The sequence below is a fragment of the Dipodomys ordii genome, unplaced genomic scaffold (genome assembly GCF_000151885.1).
Source record: "Dipodomys ordii isolate 6190 unplaced genomic scaffold, Dord_2.0 Scaffold89, whole genome shotgun sequence".
Lineage (NCBI taxonomy): Eukaryota > Metazoa > Chordata > Mammalia > Rodentia > Heteromyidae > Dipodomys > Dipodomys ordii.
This window is the reverse complement of record NW_012267305.1, coordinates 8,276,691-8,297,079: the sequence shown is the minus strand read 5'-3', so window position 1 is coordinate 8,297,079 and position 20,389 is coordinate 8,276,691.

The following is a 20,389-nucleotide window of genomic DNA, read 5'->3' as shown; positions in this document are numbered from 1 at the left end:
ACCTTATACTTACTAGGCAAATGTTGTGCCACTTGAGCCACACTCCCAGATTCTTTTGATTTTAGTGTGTTTTTCAGGTACAACTTCACATTTTTTTCCAGGCTGGTAACAGTGAGCCTTCTGTGTATGAATCACGAGTAGTGGAACTATAGGCATGCTCCACAATGCCAACTTTTCCCCCACATTTCAGACTTCATTGTTGGATTTGTAGCCTCTGTCTGCTACCAAGTATCAAAGATACCTACCTTTTCTTTGATTAGCATGTGTTTTATGTATTAGTAGGGTTCAGTGTGATATTTTAACGCATATATGGATCATGCACTGATCAAATGTAGCATACTTTTATCTCCCTCTATCTCCCAAACTATAGTAATCACTATTCTACATTGACTTATTTTTTCACTTCCATACATGAGAGAGAACATATGCTTTCTAACTTTGGATATCACTTAATACAATAATACTCAATTCCATTCATTTTTCTGCAAATGAAGCTGATTTCTCCAATAAACACACACATAGAATGAATTTGGAAAGGATGGGAAATGATATTTTATGTACATGGAAACCAAAAGCAAGCAGGTATTTTATATCAGACAAAATAAACTTAAAGATAAAAACTATTAAAAAACTGACAAAGGTTATATAATGATCAAGGGATCGGTTCACCTAGAAAGTATAGCAATTGTAAGTGTATGTGTGCTTAATACTAGAGCTTGAAATTTTGTAAAACAAACATTGAGTGTTGGCCCAATGCATTGCACCTTATAGCTCAGGCCTATTTGGGAGGCAGAGATCAGGAGGTTCCTGACAGAAAGCTAGTCCCAGAAAAAGAGTAAGATTCCATCTCAGCAAATAACCTGGACATGGTGGTGGCTTCCTGTAATTTCAGCTCTATGTAGTTGTAGGTAGAAGCTTGGATAGTAGGATTAGAGACTTTATCTAACAAAATAGCCTCAAGGTAAAAGGGCTGAAGGCATAACTCAAGGGTCAGAATGTTTGTCTAGCAAGTAGAAGAGGGATTTCAAAACACGATACTGACAAAAATCATTAGATAGAAAGGAATATAGGGAATCCAAATCAAGGTAGCGTGAAAGTCTAGCACTGCACTTCATCAGTGGACAGATGCTTCAGACAAGAGCTTAATAGAGAAACACCAGAATTAAAGTGTGCCATAGAACAAGGAAATACTATTTAAAGTTTTTATTTTAGCAGCATCCCACCTGAGTTATCAAATTGCATATCAATTCGCTATTGTATAATCTCTCTAGAACTTAGTGTCCAGGTTGGCTGGGCAATTGTGTCCAGTGTGGTGTATGTTGTTGGCTGTGGATCAGGAGAGGCTGGATACTCCCACATGTATGGTAATCAGCTCTAGGCTGGCTTACATTGGAACAACTGAACTCTGCCCTATATGTTCCCCAGTGGGATGGCCTATATTTATTCTCTGGATGTTGTAGAGATCCTACAGAGGACTTAGAAGTGGGGAGGTTCTCCTAAGACCTCTATATGGAGCTGACACAATATCATTTCTGCCCCATACTAGGGGCCCAAGCAAATCACAGGGCCAACTCCTATTCAAGAATTAAGGAAGACTCCACTTCTTGGTGCCAGTAGCTGAAAGGCATATCACAGGACCTATGTGACCAGAAAGCCAGTCAATTAACAAGGTCATAAATTTCTCTGTGGGTTTGCTAAAATCCTAACATGTTAATCAGGCATTGGAGTTTGTGCTAAGATGTAGAGAGAGTTAGTAATTTGTTCTTGGCTTCTTATTTAAAACAGTGCCCCTGCAGTAACATAAGGTCTGCTAGAGCATTTTACCCTAGTCTCCTTGGGCATTGCAGTACTTGGTTTTCTGTGAACTTTCTCATTTACATGTATCTTTGTACCCAATAGTGAGAATCTGGTGATGCAGCTCATATGCTAATAGCTAAATTCATTGTTTGTGTCTGTCATTTTTTAAATTATAAAGGTGTTGTGTTGGGGGGTTACAGTTACATGATTCAGGTAATGAGTAAATTTCCTTTTGAACAATGTAACCCTCTCTGTCATTCTCACCCAGGTTTTCCCTTCCTAACTTCTCTCCCCCGGAAGTTGTAAAGTTCATTTCCACCATATTGTCTATTGAGTTTCACTACTGAATTGGTTCACCCTTTGTCCCACCAATTCTCTGCTTCCCCTTCCCCTCCCCAAATCAGATAAACTTATATAGAAGACAAGGGTACAGGGCTGGAAAGGTGGCTCAGTGGTAGAGCGCTTGCCTTGTATGCTTGAGGCCCTGGGATCGATTCCTCAGCACCACATAAGCATAAAGTAAAAAGCCGGAAGTGGCGCTGTGGCTCAAGTGGTAGAGTGCTAGCCTTGAGCTGAAGAGCTGAGAGACAGTGCCCAGGCCCAGAGTTCAGGCCCCACGATCGGACCCAAAAAAGAAAAAAGAGGACAAGGGTACAGAAATAAGAAACAGTGACAAGAGGGAATGAACCAAAGAAAAAAGGAAAGAAGAAAAGAAAAGATAAAAAACTTCACAGTATGATAATTAAAAAAAAAACTCTTCCTCTGAGTGTCTTGCACAACTGCCTTCATCTAAAAGCCAATTAACAATATTTTGGGGGATTTTCCCTAGTGTGAACACTTTCTGACTTTTAACTCTTTAACCTCTTATGAAACATTATATGAAGAAAGGTAGAATGATTGCCAACATACTGCTGCCAACCACCTATGCATGTTTGGATTTGACCAAGTATCCACTAAAGTCAAGGCTTCAGGCCAACATTTTAACATGGCATAGATAGTAAAGGAGAAAATCCTCTTCAGATTTGTGGCTATGGAATGAAAGCCTGGAAAAATATTTCTTTCTAGATATCTTGTCAACTTCTTTTTTCTTTTCTTTTCTTTTAACTTAACCACCTCCTGATGGGCACAGTTGCCTTATTTCTAAGCCAAATTGTATCTGAGATACAGGAATTGATGCTAACATCATATTTCCATATAGAAAAAATCATCTTTATACTGTAGAATATCTTTTCTGAAATCATTTTGTTTGAAATTTTAAAAACCTAAATTCATTTAGAATATATTCACACAAATCATAGTACTCCAAGGCCATAGCTATTTTATTTTTGCTGGTCCTGGATCTTGAACTCAGGACCTACTCTCTGTCCTTGAGCTTATTTTGTTCAAGGCTAGTGCTCTACCACTTTGAGCCACAGTGCCACTTCTAGTTTTTCCAAGTAGTTTATTGGAGATAAATCTCTTGGCCTTTCATTAGTCAGACTGTCTTTGATCTTCAGTCCTCAATCTCAATTTCCTGACTAGCTAGGATTAGAGGTATGAGCCACTGGCACCCAGCCCACAGCTATTTTTTAAATTGTTTTAGGAAAGAACAATTATCTTTCGTATGGTAAAATATATACTTTAGAGATTTTTCTAAAAATAATACAGTTCAATTTTTTTCCTTTTAATTTGTATATTTCTTGGACCCACTCTTACCTTTTCCCTCCGCTAAATCTTATACCATTTTAAATTATTCTTTGAGTGCAACTGATTTCTGGGAAGGGATGATGAACTGTAGTATTACATGGACTCTCCCCAAGTCTCATGCCTTGGACATGTGTGGGAAACTGAAGTTCTACCCAGTTCATCCCAGATTACCATTCTTTCTTTCACTTTGTCAGCATTTCTTCCCCAGCCTGATAATGGTACTACTGAAGTTCTTTAAGCCAGTCTATGCAAAATTAACCTGTGTATTTTCATTTAGTACATTGATTTCAAGTAGAATTCCTGAATAATTGACAATTTTCTCTTCATGTAGGTGCTACCATTTTGGTATACCCAAGGCCTCTTTCCCTTGGTACTTTAGCTTCAAAACCTTCCTTAAAGAAATCCATAAACATGTCAGGTGTCAGTGGCTCACGCTTGTAATCCTAGCTACTCAGGAGGCTGAGATCTGAGGATCACGGTTCAAAGCCAGCCCAGACTGGAAAGTCTGTGAGACTCTTATCTCCAATAAAGTACTCAGAAAACCGGAAGTGGTGCTGTGGCTCAAGTGATAGAGTGCTTGATTTGAGCTGAAGAGCTGAGGGATAGCGCCTAGGCGCAGAGTTCAAACCCCACCACCGACAAAAAAGAAAAAAAAAGAATTCCATAAACATGATGCCAATATCAAATTTTCTATCCTATTATGGACGGAGAATTTTATTGCCAGTGAGTATAACTCAATTTTTGATAAGGTTTTAGCCTAATTACAAAGCACATGCATCCATTAACTTTTGATGTCCAACAAACTTTATGAAAATATGACATGAGAATGATTTATTAAGTTCATAATTCTTTGACAGTTGGGAGTGGGCTCAGCTGGGCAGTTTTTGCTAACTCTGATTATTCGGGCACCTTCAGTTAGCTGTAGTGAATGGCCTCATGTGTGGGGAATTGCTGTGTGTCATCTAGGATGGCAAAAATGAGTAGGACTCATAAGTAGAATGGCCTGCATTCACTTGCATGATAGGCATTCAAGAATGATCTGCAAGCGCTTTTCAAGCTTCTACTTTCTGCACATTTACTAATATCCCTTTGGCCAAAGCCAAGTGGCATCATCAACCTGGAAGCATGTAGGGAAGAGCTGAGCTATTTCCAATGACAATGTGATTTCAAGGCTAAACACAAAGAAAGGGGAAGAATGTTTCATTCAAATTGACCTTGCTTTCCTGCAGAAATAGCAGGCATACTCTCACTTCAAGGCCTTTATAATACTAATCCTTTTGCATGAAATATTCCTTCTCTCTATCATTATCACATATCTATGTAGCCAGTTCCTATGTCTCCTTGGAGACTACAGGTTGGTAATTTGGCTTAACCTCAGCTAAGCAATTATTTGGGTTTTTTCCTGAGATACTGTGTCTGTAGATTGAATACTTAAGAAGGCCTCAGTTGCAATGACTTTTGTCTGCTCTCCACCAATCTCAAACTAACCCACCAGATTAGTTTGGAATTGTGGTAAAGTAGTCATAGACTTCTAAGCAAATACAGAAGCCATTTCTCTTTTGAAACATAGTCTGATACTTCCACAATGTTATTTTCACCACAGTCTGTTTACCAAGGCAAGTCATAATGCCAAGGAAGACTGAACTGGTGGGTAAATAGATTCCACTTTCAATAGGAGGCACTTTTGACATTGTAGAATGTCTAGATGATAGGAGAGAATAATTGTGGATCTTCTTACAAGTAATATACTAGATGGCAACATTTCTTCAGTTTTTTGCTTCAGAGTAAGTGCAAGCAGAGAAGTGTATTTTCTGCTACTTTTAATTATGTTTTTCCATTTTCATTGTTTAGAATCCCTATTAGACAGATATTGACTTGCCTATAATTCTCCATACTTCATCAACTTTTCTTAACTTTCTTCCTGCTGAAAAACATTCTAAAAATACGCTTTAATGTAATCTTCAAAACTTCTAATTTGATTTCCTGCTATGTTCCTTCTGCTATTTAAGGAGTTTGTTGTTTTGTAGTCCTGCAACTATATTTATATATAATTACATTGTATATTATGTTGTTCGCACACTGCTTCCTTTTACAATTATACGTTTGTGGCTTTTTTTTTTTTAAAGCAGTGGCTTGTTCTATTCTTTTGTGACTATAACACTGTTTCAAGTCTTTCTGAGGATTTATTATCTACAGCTTCCTTCGGCTTTAAGCATTAGTCCTTTGGGGTTCATTCCTCTCCAGTTTTGTATCACTTTTCATAGTGCTTATTACCTTCAGATGATAGGCAATTCTTTATGTTTGCTTGCCTCTTATGAGTTGCTCAAATTCATCATCAATGACCAAAATATAAATACTAGTACTATTGTTATTACCTCTGGATCACATAATACCCAGCTGTCTATTAGAGAAAAAGTTCAATAGATAGTATTTATATATGTGAAGTATGTATATGTATGTAGTATACATGTATATACATATGTAATATATATCTATATCTATTGATATATATATGTATATCTGACCCTGAAATTTTCAAAAGGGGACCTTTTAAAAGCACTATTTGCTTTTTGTCTATTGGATATATTAATTTACAGGACAGGGCTTTGTTGATTAGCAGTCTTAGAGATCCCTTGCTAAATCTCAGCTACAGTTCCTTTGGAGCAGTATTTTCCCAGTATTTCATGTCTGACCTGCAAAATGAATCTCATGTACTCTTTGTAGCTTGTATTTTGAGTCAAGCTATTGCAACCATATTTTACAAACTTTGTTAAAATGTATACAGCTGTTTTCTTGTCTTAGTAATATGAGTTGATAAAAGTACTCAATAAAGCATTATTTGTAATGTGGAATAATTGAAAATCTCATAACTGGCATATCACATAGCATACATATAAAGCATATATTATGATACATCTATAGAGAAAGGATACGTCATTATACTGCCCGAATTTCTAATCACCTGTGATTTTTTTTCTAAAGGATATATGCGGTTATCTAACTGATATCTACCTGATCATAGAGTAATGGATAATTTTTATTTCCATCATGCATTTTAATTGAAGGAAAAGACCAAAAATTTCAATTTAGAAGTAAAAAATGCAGTATTAACTAATCAGGGTTAAAATCAATATATAAAATGGGAGAAATATGTGAAAATCTTCATAGAACCTATCGCTGGGTTGCAGATGATTTCAAAACTCTTTTCTAGGGCTGGGAAGGTGGCTCAGTGGTAGAGCGCTTGCCTTGCTTGCTTGAGGCCCTGGGTTCAATTCCTCAGCACCACATAAGCAAAAGTGGCTCTGAGGTTCAAGTGGTAGAGCGCTAACCTTGAGCTGTAGAGCTGAGGGACAGCGCCCAGGCCAAGTTCAGGCCCCACGACCGGACCCCCCCCCCAAAAAAAATCTTTCCTATTTCCTGTTAATTTTCTTTAATGAGGTATGATATTTCAGTAGCAGAAAATACGAAACATTTTTAATGAAAATGAGATTTACAAGGTAAAGAAAACATAGTACAAGTTGGGCAGTCATACTCATACCTGTTATCATAGTTACTCAGGAGGCTGAGAACTGAATATCACAGTTCGAAGCCATCCTAGGCAGGAAAGTCTACATGATTCCATCTCCAGTGGACTGAAAGCATGGCTAAACCAGAGTGCAAGGCCTTGATTTCAAGCCCCACACATGCACATACACAGCATGAGATATATGTATTGTGCAGTGTAGTTTTATGACTGTATCACTGTGTTGTTAGTGCCTAAAATGATTGGTTTTCTCTTTAAATAAGGGGTTGATACATTTCTGAAATAATTTATCATTATAATATTGGTTCTTAAAATCATGAGCTTTTTCCCAATAGTAAATGATGGTTGTTATGTTTCAGAAATAGGGACACACTTGTTCTTTCTGAAAGATACATACTGAAGAGAAGGTATTTAAGTTGTTTCTATACTCTGGCTCCTGGTTAAGTTGTTTTGTCAGAATCATAGTACTTATGGAACACATGTCCAGTTAGGTAATTCTTGGGGGAGAGGTGATATTTCTTAAAAGCCATTGTATTATTTATAATGTGTAACATAAAATAATGCTACTAAATAAATTGATGATGGTTAATGAAAGAGTTGGGTTGCTGAATAGAGTCATTACTTATCATGGTAAAGTTGCCCTTTTACTGTTCATAAGCCTTAAGCAACATTTGGTAATAGGAAATCAACACAGAGAAAGGTTATAGACCTACTGTGCCATATCTCTAAGCAACATGGTTGATGTCTTAGTCTCTTTTGTGCTATAACCACAGAATGCCTGATATTATAAAAAGAAGTTTATAATGGAAAGAACTTTATGTTTTTAGTTCTAGTGAAGTGCAAGACCAAGTTGCTGTTGTCATTGGCATAGGATTCTTGTTGTGTCATCATAACATGGAGAATGGAAAGTGGAAGGGCAAGGGTGTGATTGAGGGGTCCAGAGTCATCTTTTTAGAACAGCCCCCATGGCCTAATCACCTATCAGGTTGTCTGGTTCTGGAGCTTGTTGTCATTACTCCTTAGACATCCCAACAGATTTGACTGGCAAAATAAAAACAAATACAGTTAGCCCAGATAATTTCAGGCAATGTACTGCGTACATGGGCATGAAAAGCAGTATCAATATAGTGTCTGATCTCTTTCATTTTGTCCCTCATGAAGATACCTACTAGCCTGATAAAAATCTGTTGAGTGGGCAAATGAGCCCGTTCAATTGACCAAGTAGGGGAGAGAAAGAAAGAATAAGCTTCAGGTTTTGTCGATAAGGTGATAAGGTGTTAGATAGGCCCTGGTGATGGGAGTGAGGTGCTTCGTCTTGGTTTACTAAGCACCATGCAACATTTTAAGAATGGATTATTTAAAGCTGAGGTGGATAAGGAAAGCATTGTACCAAAATAGCTGCTGAATATAAATTGGAGAAAAAGCTCACATATCTGTTATTTGATTATATTAACAGCTCTTGAAAGTTTCACAACTATATTGGTGGTAGTAGTTGGCTTTTGTGAAATCACTACAAAGATGCATACCCTTGTACTTGTGGTTATAATTTCAATTTTCAATTTGCTTAGCTGCTTAGTTTTGTAAAATAAATTCCCGGATATAACTCTTTAGAAGACCATGGAATTGTCTCTATAGCTAATTTCTTGCTGTAAAATAACTTTAAGAAGAAACATGAAGATCATGTTTATAAATAGAAATAGTGGAAGTTTTCTCCAGTGTAGAACGTCTTCCAGTTTACATTTCTTTTTCTTCTAAATGTGAATATGGTATGAATACCTAATCATTAATAGCTATACATGCTAATATTCACAAATAGGAACAGTTTTCAATGAAATTTAGTCTAGATTATTACTTCAGAGCAATCCTTGGAATTAACTAATTTAGTGTGAGAATGTTTTTCATGAAGTTCAAATATAAACAAGCAAACACAACCCAATAAGCAAACACAACACACCATCTCTTTATTTGGAAGAAAACAAGACAAAGATACAGAAAACTTGAGGCTCCAACACTAACTAACTCCCTGATCTGAACCATCATATTCTGGCTTTGAGCTGTGTGTGGAAGAAGAGGGGAAGAGTTGTCTGCATAGTCTCTAAGCAATATTTCCGTTGTGATAGACTGAATGGAAGATGTTCGGAATGGGCCATGATATCTGTATCAGTTCTTTTTTCTTGTATTTAATCAGAATAATCACATAATTGTCATAAGCTGTCCTATTATGATCTTGTTGAAATGTAATTATTTATTGCTCTAGTATGTGTCGATATTGAGGTTGACTAAACCTATAGTAAGAACTGTATGATTTGTTAATTTGTGAGTGGACAAATCTCAATCACTGCTTTCTGGAGGCAAAGGATAAATTAATGGGACTTTACAAATAATCATGTTCTATAATGAACATAAAAAGAGTCAGATTGGTGAGTTTAATATTGGGTGCTTAAATTTACAAATGTGAACTCACTGTTTTTTTTAATTTGTGATAAATATAAACATTGAAAGCGAAATTACAAAGTCATAGCTCTTCTTTTTAAGAGATATTCAGAATTTTTGTCTTAGGTTTGAGTAAATGAATGTTGTAAAGAATCCCTGTGTGTCAAAAATAAACCATATGGGTTTACAATCTTGACTTTCAGCCATATCCTTAAACATTTGTAAGGTGATGATCTTCACTTATTTTTATTTTTCTTTAATGGCTAGAAAAATTAAAATGTAGTTTCAAGGTTTATGCTTCATTGCTTCTGAGCTGGCTAACATGTCTAATCCGCTCACTGTGTATTTTTTAATAATTTAATATTTTAGGAATAGAGCTATGAAAATATAGATATTCTAATATGAGAAATCATAATGATCTTTTGCAGTGTTAATGTAAGGAATAAAATTGCCCTATGCTATACCTTTCAATATGTTTAGTTTAATTGATTATAAAGGAATTATGTTTAAAGATACAATACAAATATTAATTTTATTATGTAATTTCATAGATTAAGGGAAAGATAGACAGAGGAAAGGAGGAAGTTATAGGAGAGAGATAAAGGAAGGAGAGTGGGAGGGAGAGGGAGAGAGAGAAAGAGAAGAGAGTGATAAACTGATATTGGTAAAACCTTTTTCTATTAAGTAACATCAATGGCACAAAACTCATAATTCTAGGGTAGAAAGAACACAGTTTACTTTGAGTGGAGATATAAATGCTAGCTTTACTAGTAAGAAGTTTTTCCAAGGACATAACATATTTTTAAAAATTTTTTTTTATTTATTTATTTTTTGGTCCAGTCGTGGGACCTGAACTCTGGGCCTGGGTGCTGTCGCTCAGCTCTTCAGCTCAAGGCTAGCGCTCTAACACTTGAGCCACAGCGCCACTTCTGGCTTTTTTCTGCTTATGTGGTGCTGAGGAATCAAACCCAGAGCCTCAGGCATGCAAGACAAGTGCTCTACCACTGAGCCACCTTCCCAGCCCCATTTTTAAAAATTTAATTAAATATTTTGTTTTGTTACCTTTTTGTTTTTTTAAAAAATATTTTTATTGTAACGATACTGTGCAGAGGGGTTACAGTTACATGAGTAAGGTAATGAGTACATGTCCTATGGAGCATTGTTATCCACTCCTTTGTTTTTCCCTTATTATTCATTCCCTCCCCAACTCCCCAACCCTTCCCTCCCCTATCCCCAAAGTTGTAAAGTCTGTTTTCAACATAATGTCTTGTATGTTATTTTACTTCCCCTCTCCAAATTAGAAAAATGTATATACAATGGAATTCTATGCCTCCATCAGAAAAATGACACTGTCCCATTTATTAGGAAATGGAAAGACTTGGGAAAAATTATATTAATTGAAGTAAGCCAGACCCAAAGAAACACAGGTCCCATGGTTTCCCTTATTTGCAATAACTAGTATACGTCTAGGATAACCTTACCAGACAAGTAGAAAAGGGCCAGAACTATGTACATATGACCATATAAGATGATGCTAAGCAAAATGAGCCCTAAGATAGGGACACAAGAGCTTTTTCCTTTGTCGCTGTTGTTTGTTGTTTTTAATGTACTCTATGATATTTTTGTTTCTTTTGTATGTTCTCCCCCCATGGAATAACCCCTGTTTTCACTGTATTTGATTCCGCCCTGCATCTTGTATATACATTTTTCTAATTTGAGGAGGGGAAGGGAAATAAAATGCTTAAACAGAATTAAATGCTGACCCATTGTAACAATGAGATGTATAAGACAGTATGTTAATTTTTTAAGCATTTTAAACTCTGGTACACTTTAACAACTGTTCCTTGGGCAAGTTCCATCTCGATGACGCTCTTCAGCATCCTCCTTTGTAATGTGTATTTTAGACAAGAAGCCTTTAAGAGATCCTCACAATATGGTCTTAGGTCATATGGAGAAGTTTTCACCTGATGGGTTAATAAAGAGATCTAGAAGTCAGAGTTCTTTCCTTATTTGTTTAGACAAGTGGCACATAATTCCAAGCACTACTATTCTATATACAACTAAGATGATCGACTTCTTTTTAAAAATACAAAGTATTATATGTCAGGCACTACTCCAACAACTTACAGGTACTGATTAAATATGTTTAGTTCCTACAAACTATATAAGTAGGTGATTGTTTTGGCTTTGGTGTAAAGATGTCTCCCTGAATTCTTGGTTGCTAGCTGATGGGTTTTTGAGAGATCATTGGATCAAGCAGCTTCCAATGTCTTTAATATACAAACTCCACAATGAATTCATAGCTCAATGGACGATTAGGATAGAGCCTGGTTTAAGGATGTAGGTCACTGAGTCCCTGATTTTGAAGCATACATAGTATGTATGGCTTCTTAATATCAGTCTCTCTGCTTCCTAACTCCTGCAAGGTGAGCAGCTTTACGCAGCCATCTGTTTCCTGCCATGATGATTCTGACTCAACACAAGCTAGCGGTAATATAACTGAACGAACGCAAACCTCTGATATTCAGCCAACATTGATTTCTTCCTATTTAAGTTGTCAACTGTTTTCATAGTATTGAAAAATGTCAGATTTTCAGTGCTATGACTCAATCCTAAGGCTTGGTGTATACTAGGTAAACATTTCACCACTCAGGTATACCTCAGCACATATAATACTTATACTATCCCTATTTTACAGATAGAAACCTGGGGAACAGAGAAGTGAGTTTAATTTCTGAATGACACCCAGGTAATAAATAGAAATTTTAGATGCAATCCTAGGGGTTTGACTCAGAATCTTTGCTTTTTTTTTTTTTACTATTATTTATTGTAAAAGTGATGAACGGGGTTATAGTTGAACAAGGAAGGTACTGAGTACATTTCTTTTTGAACAGTGTTATCCTCTCTCTCATTTTCTCCCTTTGAAACAAGATCTTATGCTCTTAACTTTCTAAGAGAGCAGTTAAACATTTCTGAAACTTGACATTCATAAACAAAAATAAATACATATATACATCACTTATTCACACACTGACAGCTGCTAGAACCCATGGTTTATGGGAAGGATTTTTTTCTTTTATTATTTAATCATTTGTTTTCTTTTTATTCTTACCTTTAAGTAGTTGTGCAAAGTTACGATTTAACAAAGAAGATTATGAATACAACATATCTTTCTTTTTTTTTTTTTGTTGGTCGTGAAGCTTGGGTGCTCTCCCTGAGCTCTTCAGCTCAAGGGTAGTACTCTACCACTTGAGCCACAGTGCCACTTCCAGTTTTCTGGTGGTTCATTGGAGATAAGAGTTTCACAGACTTTCCTGCCTGGGCTGGCTTTGAACCACGACCCTCAGATCTCAGCCTCCTGAGTAGCTAGGATTACAGGCGTGAGCCACTGGCACCTAGCAGGATATTATTTTTTTAACAGTAGTTCATTTTTCAAGTTATTCTGACAAGAGTATGGCTTGCCATTTTCTGAAAGTGGGAAAATGAAGCCACAAATTTAATGCATATCCTACAAAATTAAGAAGAGTGAGGGAAAGGGGTGGGTGGATTGGATGGATGGGTGAAAATGTTGGAAAGGGTGACATTGATCAAGATCATTATATTCATAAACTGCTTTGTTGAATCACAACTCTTTTGTGCAACTACTTAAAGATAATAAAAATTTAAAAAATACTATTGACGTGTATTGACTTTTTCAGTGTCCCTTTTTTCATTTTCAGTTTACATGTCATTTCAACTAAGACTTTCTAACAGTAAGAAAAAAAATAGAGAAAGAAAGACAAAAAACCCCCAGCAAAACAAAAAGAGAAACCCATTGCCCTGCTGAGCCCATATGGCTTTTAGTGACCTCTGTGTAAGGCACCAAAAATCTTAGAACTCTCAAGATTGCTTACCTCTTCAAAGGGGTCAGTTGAATGTTCTCATTCTTTTTTTTATCTTACATTTGGCAGGTGAAGAAGATGAAGAATGTGATATCGTTATTCTTCTTGTTTCAACTTACTCTTGCACTCACTCATAGGCAATGTTAAGAAGACCCAATATGGTGGAAGGTATGCTGAGGTGTTATTACACATTACTTTTAATTCTTGATAATAACACAACCTATTTGAAAATTTGGATTTTACTTTTAAGGAAAAAGAAATATACTTCAATTTATTCCTTTTTGTTTTCTAAGCATTATAAGAGTTCAGATCAAATCTATTACCTTCTATAGCAAACTGAACACCCAAGGAGACAGCATGTCATAGATTTCAGAACTGTGATAGATTCAGAAATACAATATTGGTGTACCCGGAAAGTCTCAAATTAGAACAATTTCCATGACAACCTGTTCAGTCTTCTTTAATAAAACATCTGCATAGTTCATATTCAAAAATCTGCATTCTGTTGTTTGGCTTCCAGTAGAGTAGTTTGTATATGAGATGTCATATATTTTAATTTTGGTATCACATGTGGCTATTTTTACTGTCACAAAATGTTGTTGTTATTGACTATAAAATATAGCAAAGAGAAATTGGATCATGGGAATAATTATTAAGAATTTTATATACATAGATTAGCTTGCTTAAAGAACAATGAGATATACAAGTTGTTATGCTGAAAAATGAACTTTACAACTTTGGCCGGGGGTAGGGGGGGTGGGGGGTGGAAAACAAAAAAAAGAGTGTTCATTGATAAAATGAACAAGAAATCCAAATTAAACTCCTAGTATTAACAAGCAGACAGTGAGGTATGCCATGTGAACCTTTGAGTAGGTAGCGTCATCTTTTTGAGGAGAGAGAAGATGTGTATATAAACTGAGACATAGAAGTACTTGGGGGCTAAACAAGATGCGTTCAAATGACTTGAGTGATTGTTTAGAATGAAGTACTTGAGCATGGATTTGAAGAGGAAGTAACTCTTGAATTAGATACTGAAATTTTCCTACCAGTCATACCTAAATCTATGAAAAGTTTTACATTAGAGACTACAATCTCATAAAGAAACAATAGGATATGAGTGTGTACGTAAGCATGTGTCTGTGTATGTGTGCTTCACATTGGTCCTGTAATCATGTGATATATTTTGGAAATTGTTTCCTGTGTTTATGGAGGACAAGAAATTCCATGATTAACTGTCTGTAAGCTAGGGGCCTATGAAAGCTTGAGGTGCCTTTTAGAACAAAACAAGCTGATAAGCTTCTAAGTCTGTATGTCTTCTGAGAGCTTTGATGTCCCAGGGCAGAAGCAAATGAATATTCAAAGTCACAATAATGAAAACATATCCTTTCTCTACCTTTTTGTTCCATTCTGGCCGTCAGTGCTTTAGATGATGCCTTCCTGACAAATCCTAATCTCCTTTGGAAACATATCCCAAAGACATTAAGAAATGTTACTTTATCAGCTATGTAGGCATTTGCGTGCTTATGTTTGTGTATAAAATTAATAATCACAATGATTTAAAAGATTTTAAATCAAATATACCATTGATCTGCTTAAAAACTTTAGATATTTCCAATTAACAACCAGAGCTACTCACTTTGTGTGTGTGTGTTGGGGGGGGGAGCTTGAACTCTGAGCTTGGGCACTGTAACTCAGTTTTTCAGATCAAGGCTAGCACTCTATCACTTGAGTCACAGTGCCACTTCTAGTTTTCTGGTAGTTAATTGGAGATAAGAGTCTCCCATGAGACTTTCCTGCCTAGGCTGGCTTTGAACCTTAATCCTCGGATCTCAGCCTCTTGAGTAGCTAGGATTATAGTCCTGAGCCACTGCCACCCAGCTCTACTTACTTTTTTTAATGGTCTTTTACATTCTTTCCCAAACTGGGTCTGTTGCAACCACTGGCTTTCTCTTCATTGAACATGCTAATACATTTCCACCCTTGAGGGTCTTTTAATTTACTAGTGTTTCTATTTGGCCTGCTTTTCCTTTATCTTTTCAGGTACCATATCGAGCTATACTTCCTTCTCAGTGAAGCCTTCCCCAACACTGGAGCCAAAGCACCTATTCAACTCCTCTCTCCACCCTCACCACTTATCACCTCCATGGCATAATTTTTGCATCAATGACTAAAGTTATCTAATTTAATTATGTATATTATTGCCATCACTCCTGACTGCAGTATGAGTAATAACTGTCCTTCATTATTAGGGGCTTTTCAATTCAAACAACCAAAAGCCCAATACCACTTGACCTAAACCTTAAGGAGATTGCTGTGTAAGGCACAATGTGTAGGGGTCAGGAGCTAAGTTGTTAAACAATTGATTATTATAGTGTCTTAGCAGTACTAACAAGCCACCACCCAAAGCTGGAGGAGAGAGTGTTTCTTCCTTATGTCTCTTTGTAGGAGACAAGTCCTTCAGTGTCCTTCCATTCATATTTCACTGTTCAATGAAGCTCTTCAATAAGCTGCTATGCTAGATATGTGTAACAGTGAAGACAAGAGAAGTCCTTGCTCTTATACCACAACAGTTATTGAGGTGTCTAAGAAGACACCCTCCGCCCCCCACCCGCTATTTCACAAGATATGGCATGTGAAATCAATATAATCTTTATACCCTTGGGAAGCAAGCTTGGAATGTATGACCTAAGGTCTGTTAGTGAACTGGGCTTGCTGACACAGAAGTCCTGAAATAGGCAGATGGGCGCAGGAACTCCCAGCACTGCTAAGCCAGAGCAGCTGCCCTCACATCTTAGAGGGTCAGAGGCTCTGGAGGAGCAGAAAGCTGCCAGAAGCTGGGAAATGGAGGTCAGAGAAGAACTTGATTGTCCCATATTTACCAATTAGATGAATCATTTCCCCCATAACAGAGCTTACCTAATTATTATTGAACTGTTTTTCCATTAGAAAGTAGAAATCGGTGGAGTAGGTTGAACATAGTATCTTTTATTCGGACTAAGTTGGCTTTGGATAATACCAATTTGCAGCTGCTTTTTTGTTTTTGTAAAGCTTCTTTCTCATGTAAAACTATACTTTAACACAGTGTGAGCCAGGGCTTGGTAGAAGTATATTTTGTTTGCATGTATGTATGTGTGCTATATACAGAATGGATGAGTTGTCTTTCAACTCTCTTTTGTTACTAGTGAGGTTTTTACATGGCAAATTTGAGGTCAAGAAGGACCATGTTATTATTTAGAAAGACCTAAGTAGAAGACTCAGAAGGTCTAGCTAAAACATTGTTAAGAGAACTAATAAAATCTGAGATCTTGAAAAAATTGTACCAAGTATTATTCCCAATGTGTGAGGTGAGATTGTAAATAACAAAACAAGGTTATTTTATAAATATGTCAGACACAATAGTAAGAAAGAAAAAACATTTGAGTCCTTAACTTGGGGTTCATTTTGCTTAACATCAACTTATCTGATCTTTTCTGCTTGTCTCAGACATATACTAGTTATTGCAAATAAGGGAAACCATGGGACCTATGTTTCTTTGGGCCTGGCTTACTTCACTTAATATAATTTTTTCCAAGTCTTTCCATTTCCTAACAAATGGGGCAATGTCATTCTGAAGGGGGGTTTGAGGAGGAGTGGTGCTGAGGTGGCGGAGATGGGAAGGGATGGGAAGGGGAAACAAAGGAGGAGGCAACAATGCTTGATAAGAAATGCGCTCATTACCTTGCCCATGTAATTGTAACCCCTCTGAACAGTATTTTCCAATAAAATACTTATTTAAAAAACAAAATAAACAAGGTTATTGTTGTTGGGCACTTTTTTGCCTTGTGACTCTTTATGATCCATTTATCCTATTGTCAAGTGTAGGTACAGAGGTCAAAAGCATTATGATGTAAACTGGTTAGAGCATTAAGTAAAAGATTGCCAAAAGAGATCTGAACAGAGACAGTGGATTACTGTTATGATGTCCTGACCTTGCAAAAGGAGTAAAGTGGCCTGATTCTATGCTGTGAACTTAATTTTGTAAAGGAGCTTTGCAGGTTAAATATAAGCTGTAGTCAACAGATGCACTATGAAATTCTGGAAGGCATGGCCGCCATTCTTCTATATACCTGTGTAAGTCAAATTTCTGTATATTGGGAAAGGTACAGATTACTAAAAGATGATACTAGTTAGAACAAGCTTCTAAATAGCTTTGATGACTGCATGGAAGATAGTGGACAGCTGTACTTCTCGGAGGTTTCTGAGTTTTCCACTTGAGCATACTTCCCCAGCCTAGCTGTAGAAGTATATGGGATAGTGTCAGATTTCTCCCATGAGTTTCTACACCTGATGATGCTTAGAAATGAGACTTACATCTATTTTTAATTGTTACATACTATATAAAATTCAACTTAGTTGAGTTTGCAAGAGCCACGCATAACTTCCACCCTGGGGAGGTTATATTAAAATTTGTCACTAATGGTTAAGTGCACCTACCTACAGGATGTCCCATTTCCTCCAGATTTTCCTGTCAAAATATCCAGAAAGAATTACTTCCTAGAAACCTCAAGACAGTAGTTGTTTTCCTAAAATTGTTTGTAATTTTCTTTCAGAATGGCACAATAAAATAAATTCGTAATTTTGAGCCATCCTTCTGAAGGGATATCTTGTCTGAAAACTAAACATCAGAATAGAAGGACATACATACATACATACATACATACATACATATATATATATATATAGTTCACTTTCTTTAGGTTTTATTTTTTATTTTCATTAATAAAATTCAGACATTTCAATTTATTTCCTTTTAAAACAAGTAATACATGAGCCATTGTATCCCACAGAGAAAAATATAAATGAAATACTGAATTCATTCCTTTGAGATGGAAATAGTAAGAGGTAATGCCATCCTCTGACACTGTAGCTGCTTTTTAGAACCCTTGGGAAACCAGATGGGTTGATGTTACAGTGTCACATTTTCCTGAGAAATAAACATCTCCTTCTTGTTAATTATTTTTGTTTCTGATTTTATTTCATGTTTTCTAATTCAGCTAATATAAGATCATCTCGGAGCTTTGCAAACATCTCATACTTTGCTTTAAAAAACCATTCCGGTTGGGCTGGGTACCGGTGACTCCTACTTGCAATCTTAGCTATTCTAGAGGCTGGGTTGTGAGGCTCCCCATTCAAAGCCAGTCTGGATAGAAAAGTCCCTGGGACTCTTATATGCAGGGACCCAGCAAAAAAAGCAGAAGGGAAGGTGTGGCCAAAGTGTTAGAGCCTCATCCTTGAGCAACAGGCCCTAGTCCTGGCACCCAAAACACTATGACCACCACCACCACCAATAACAAAAAGCCCACCATCCTGTTATGAAGCAAAAAAAAATCCTTGAAGAGGTCAGGAGTGATCCATCTAGGAATCTTGGAGGATATGAGTGGGTAGATACAAGGTATGGAAGCCCTGCTTAGTTACTGGTGATGTCAATGATGTGTCTGCAAGCCTTTACTAAATGAAGTGGAGATGACAGCTAGTACAGGTCTGTAGACTTACACTGTTCTGTAACTATTTATGTGCCCACTTTCCTTTACGAAGTATACATTGTTCCAAGGCCTGGTTCATGCCTCATTCATTTCTTTCTTCTCTACAGTGTTCAACTCAACACTAGGCCCAGTGTAGTTGCTTTGTAAAACCTTGCTGTTTGTTAGGTAGAGGAAAATAAAACTATTATTTTTATTATGATGTTGGGTTTGTCAATCTCAAGATTTCATATTAAGATATATATTATTTTGTTGGTCGTGGGGCTTGAACTCTGGGCCTGGGCGCTGTCCCTCAGCTCTTCAGCTCAAGGCAAGCACTCACTTGAGCCACAGTGTCACTTCTTGTCTTCTAATGATCCATACTAAGATGAACACATTTCACTTTTCTCCCATACTTGTTTCTTCTTAGAAGGTACATACTGTTAACTTCGGGGTGTGCAAATCCATCCTTTTTTATATTGTATGTATTTAGGAGAAAGGTGCATGATGGGACATCTTTTTCATTGGTTAGCTTCTCTCTGTATTGGACTGATATTTATATGGTATTTAAGTCTCTCTGTGGTTGAAAAGAGTGATAGAAACCAGTTATTAGATCAGGTAATTCTCTAATTCCTTGTGACACACAATGCTCAGGGCTGCTGGTTTTGGGCACTTAAGGACTGCTGTTGCTGATAAATGTAAAAATGATTTTACATACACATTCCATTTCGTGGCTCTCCGAAGCAGACTCCTGCCATGCCTTGTCACGGTTCCTCTCCCATATTTTGTAACAGAGGCCCACATGCTGGCAGTAGGGTTGATGGTGTTCTTCTATGGGTTCCAATAGCACAAATATAATACATCTCAAAATGTCTTTTTGGCAATTTGATAATGAATGGAAGCTACCTGCTTCAGAGGCAGTGTGAGGCTGCTTGCCTGCTACACTTCCTTTGCTATTGTTTTGGCATGATTGTTGGAGCACAGAAGTCAGACGTCTCTTTGCATCTTGATAGCTTTCTTGAGTTATCTATTGAATACTAGTGCAATTTACAAAGCAAGATAGATGGTGCTTAGAAAACGTCCCTGCCACTACTTGTATATCCATCTCATACTAAGGATCCTGCCATTGCTCAAAATACGCTCAGAATCTTTCTTGCTTTGAAAGACAGTTATCTAGCTAAATGATATTTTCCCCTTTATAACTTCACTTTAAAATGCAAGTGAAACTGAGCACATTATTATTTTCTTTCGAATGCAAATAAGACTGAGGAACAGTACCCGATTCAGCAGATTTGGTTGAGTCACTTTAAAATATTTCAGAAATATGGGTTCAAGGAATGTAGCATCATCAGTATTGAGGAGAAACAAATGGAGCAGTGAATGAACCCCGCTGAATGCTCATCCAAATGAATGTCAAACATGTTTGGAGTTTGGGCAGATCACTGCAATCGCTGCACGACTTCCTACCAAGATCAATTGAAGGCAACAACAACATCTCCAAAATTGAATGTCAGAGAAGAATGAAGCTCAGACAACAGGAAAACCGGAGTGTGATCTGGGTAACTAGTTTA